Source organism: Pogona vitticeps, chromosome 3 (genome assembly GCF_051106095.1).
Source record: "Pogona vitticeps strain Pit_001003342236 chromosome 3, PviZW2.1, whole genome shotgun sequence".
Taxonomy (NCBI): domain Eukaryota; kingdom Metazoa; phylum Chordata; class Lepidosauria; order Squamata; family Agamidae; genus Pogona; species Pogona vitticeps.
This window is the reverse complement of record NC_135785.1, coordinates 13,304,317-13,309,142: the sequence shown is the minus strand read 5'-3', so window position 1 is coordinate 13,309,142 and position 4,826 is coordinate 13,304,317.

Sequence of the window (4,826 nt, the reverse complement as noted above, 5' to 3'; positions counted from 1 at the left end):
ATAGTAAGGACCAGGTGGGATGAGTAGATGGTTTGTGGGACAGATGTTCCAATGAGTATCAAAGTCCTAAACTGTTGAGGGCTTTAGACAGAGACAGGGACTCAAGCTGCAGGACGCACTGTCATGTTGGATTTAAGTTTCACTGGTGATTCAACTTGGAGGCTTTTTTTAATGACTCGGACACAATGTATGACTTGGAACCCACCTCTACCTTCTTTCTGGGGTGAAAAAAAAGCTTGTTTTTAATAGGGATTGGGACTTGGGACTCGGGACTTGGTGCCAAAAATTCAGACTCAGACTTGGGACTTGGATCAAAAGACTTTCCATCAGCCCTGTTCACAGGTCATGACCAGTACCTTGAACTGAGCATGGAAACTAACAGGGAGCCAGTGGAGGCATTTTCAAACATTGTAGGGGATAAATTAATAAATGTGGAGTTGTCACAGAGGAAGCCTAAACACAGGTGGACTCATATTAGGAGCAATCAGGCCTATAAATGTGTTATTTCATCTCTGAGCTCAGTGAAGAATCAAATGCACGACAACAACACACAGCAATTTTCTGAAGCAGCGACACTCAAGTAACATGAGGATTAGTACACACAGGCGTTAGCGGCATGAGAATTAAAGTCTAATTAGAACTGCTCTTTGTCAAGTGTCAGCAAGTTAATCAGACTGAGATCTTCAAAATGGCACCAGTTAGGCATACTTAAACATTTAAAACAGTAAAATCACAGCAAGCATATAATTCAAAAGGCTGCAGTTCTGTACTCACCTACTTGGGAATAAGTTCCATTGAACTCAAGGAGGCTGACATTGAAGTGGAAAAGTATAGGACTGCACTGTCGTGGAGTTTTAAATAGCCCTGGAGAAAAGGGTCAGTGCTATGCAGCATACATTTCTAATTTTTGTGTGTAATATTTCGTTCCATTTGGAAGTGAACTTAAAATGGAGGCCAAAGAAAGAAGTAATGGCAAAATAATACAGAGAAATAAGCATACTGATGGGCGTATGCACTTCCATCTACTCATCACCTTGTTTTTATTTTTGTACTTTTTAACTTAATAATACGCTTAGAACTGCAGAGCTGGAAGAGACCTGTGGATCATCAAGTCCAGCCACTATCAAGGAGGCACAATAGGGAATTGAACTCCCAACCTCTGGCTCCACAGCCACATACCTACACCACTGAGCTATCCAGCATGTTACTCTACCAACCTGTATTAGAATTCTGCAAGATAAGTTAGTACTCCTACCCCACATATTATAGGTTGGGGTCAGGAGCTCTAAGAAACTGTGCAAGATGTAGGTAGTCCAAGAAACAGCCTATGAGTTTATAGATACAGTGGGGTCTTGACTTGAGAACTTAATCTGTATTGGAAGGCAGTTCTCAAGTCAAAAAGTTTGTAGGTCAAGTCTCCATTGACCTACAGTGCATTGAAAACCTATTAATCCCGTAACAGGCCGTTTTTGTTCCATTTTGGTTTTTTTTCTGGTCTGTAAGTCAATTCTCAGGCTGCAAGTCAAACCTAAATTTTGCGGCCAGAGAAGTCTGTAACTCAAAAAGTCTGTAAGTCAAGCCGTCTGTAAGTCAAGGGTCCACTGTAAAAGGAAGCGGGGACTTCTTAGCAAACAATGACTGAAATTTTGTTGCTCTTGGCATAGCATAATAGTTACACTGTGGTTCCATAGCTATGCCTGCAGACGTTTATGGGGAGTTCTGCTCAAGCAGTTCGTATGTCAGATTGGACAATTAGCTGGGCAATTGCTTCCACAACCAGTTGTTCACCTCATTGCACAACTAGCTATGCAACTGTGCCCACAGAACTGCTTGCCAGATACAACTTCCACCTTGGAGCAAATTTTGCAATGGCTTGTGGAATTTACAGTTATGTAGGTGTAGCTGTACAGCAGGATTTGGGCCCTTGTGATTCACCTCTGTACTTCATAAGCCTTTGTCCTGCATATCGAAATATGTCATTGTTGCAGGCTAAAACAGGCGTGCCAGTTATCCCTGGGATAAGGGGACATTTTACACTATGAGTTCATGAGAAAACTAGGGACTAACAATGTATCTATACAGTGGTACCTCAGTTACGAATGCCTCGGTTAACGTAATTTTCAGTTTATGAATGAAAATCTATTGAAAACAATGCCTCGGTTTACAAATGTTTTTCGCAATATAAAGCAAGTTTCCCCAGGATGTATCATGCCTGGGAGGTTTATAGCACTGCTGCCATGCTTGCTGGAGTCTGTGGGTAGCATGTGGTGTTGAGTGTGGAGGTGTTGAAGCGGTTTTTGCATTGAGTTTTGGAGCCATTCTGGAAAAAAAAAAATTTGCAGCAGTTTTCAGATTTTTGGGAACTTTTTTGGTGCATTTCTCAAGCGGTGGAAAGATAGGGAGCTGAGCTTCGTTGTTTGCATGCATTTTACTGTGTGTTCTGCCTTTAAAGTACACTTTATAAAGAGTTTTGAACAGATAAAAGACTCTCTTTTTTTCCTGACCTCCCGAATGGATTAATTGTTTTCAATGCGTTCCTATGGGAAACCGCATTTCAGTTTACGAATTTTTCACAATACGAAACACCCCGGAGAACACATTAAATTTGTAAACCGAGGTTATTACTACTACTGATGTTATTATTTTTACCCTCATTCTTCCCATCATTATCATCAAAAGGTTTTTCATCACTTTTTAGCTCGTGAACAGCCCATCTGATGCAAAGCAAGAGCAAGATAATGCCTAAGGGCATTTTTTTAAAAAGCCACTGTATTTTACAAGGAGATAAAGAATGACTGTAAAATCCAGAATGTGTGACTGTGTTAGAATATACTTTATACAGAATTTTGTGGCATTAAAGACTAAACATTTTTATTGGACCCAAGCTTTTGTGGACTTCTCCTATTTCTCCAGATGCAATTTGCACATGCTTACGTTGGGGGGAAAAACAATCCAGAAATCCAGTCATTGCCAGATGGGTCCTGTTCTGCAGTTCCAATTAAACATGCCCCTCTTTCCACTCCAGCGGTCCTGCAGATGATCTGAATAAAGGGAACACATTGCACAGAGTGTTTAGACCTGTAACATCCATAGGTGGGGCATTTTCTAACCTCAGAGGTAACACACACATCTCCCTTGGAAGCCATTCCTTAGAATTAACAGCAATTATAGTCATATAGTCTTTCCCCTTATATGGTATCTCTCAGAACACCACTTCTGGGCCTCAAGAAAGATTCCTAAAACTGAGGAGGAACTACCATTTCATTTTTACAATGCCCACACACTTTATTTTGTTAGATTCATCAGCTCAACTTCAAGTAGTGGTAGTCAATTTTAATTGGTGAAGGCACATTATGAATGTTTGTGTTACAGACAGCCCTTATTTTCTACCATCTGTGTCCTTGGTAAAGAAATAATCCTGCATTTTCCTTATCACATAAGATTTTTATTTACAGCCTCACTTTTCCATTCTCAAAGGGCATGCCAGGTACTTTTGCATCTGTATTTTTCCCTGGCAACAGAAAAAGATACATCATTTGTGTTACCAGGTACCTTTGAGAATGAGGTACAGTATATGCTAAATAAACCTACAGCAGCTGCCAAACGAAACCCTAAATTCTAGTAATGAAATCTATCACAGAAATTTGTGCAAGCTAATTTTTTTAAAAAATAATAATAATAGAAATCTCATAGTCTTTGGATTTTTTTTTAATAATCCCCAAGGGACATGTTTTTCCCCACTATCCATTTCAGAACCAGTGAATAGAAACTGATAAGTATTTTCCACTAATAATAGAATAAATAATAGTTCAGATTTGGAATACTAAGGGAGAAATGAACAAGGTAACAAGAGATTTGCAATATCTTTTTGGCCTCCACGCATCCATCTGCCTAGCTCTTTCCTACAAGGCACTGGAATAAACATAGATTTCAATGCCAGCACATATAATAGCCAAAACCCTATTGTCGGTTCAATATAAATGGAGCAACTCTTGGTGGTGAATTGCTCCTAAATTACAAAGTCAGAGTAGGCATTATCCATTGTGAAACCCAGCATGCAGTAAGTGCCATCTATACTGACTTTGTAACTTGTAGTGATTCACTGCCAAAAGTTACACAATTTGAGTTACCCCCAAAATAGGATTTGAGCCAATGTATTCAAAAGGACCATAAAGAAAGCAGGCCGCCGAAGAATTGATGCCTTTGAATTGTGGTGCTGGAGGAGGCTCTTGAGAGTCCCCTGGACTGCAAGGAGAACAAACCTATCAATTCTAAAGGAAATCAACCCTGAGTGCTCACTGGAAGGACAGATCCTGAAGCTGAGGCTCCAGTACTTTGGCCATCTCATGAGAACAGAAGACTCCTTGGAAAAAACCTTGATGTTAGGAAAGTGTGACAGCAAGAGGAGAAGGGGACAACTGAGGATGAGATGGCTGGACAGTGTCTGCAAAGCAACCAACATGAATTTGACCCAACTCTGGGAGGCCGTGGAAGATAGGAGGGCCTGGCGTGCTCTGGTCCATGGAGTCATGAAGAATCGGACATGACTAAACGACGAGGATTCAAAAGGATAAGAATCCTTATCTTTCATACACCCTATTTGAACCAAAGATGGTTAGACAGCTTCTTTTAACATTCTCTTTTGACGAGAATAGTCTGACTATATACCGTATTTTTCTGGGTTTAAGACACCCCCAGGTATGGTGCCCCCCCCCCACTTTTCTAACCCAGAATTAAGAAATCTAAGTGGGGCTTAGCAAGTGGGGGGGGAAGCAGGGATAAAAGCCCTACAGGATCACTTTGATCCCTGCTTTCCCCTCCACTTA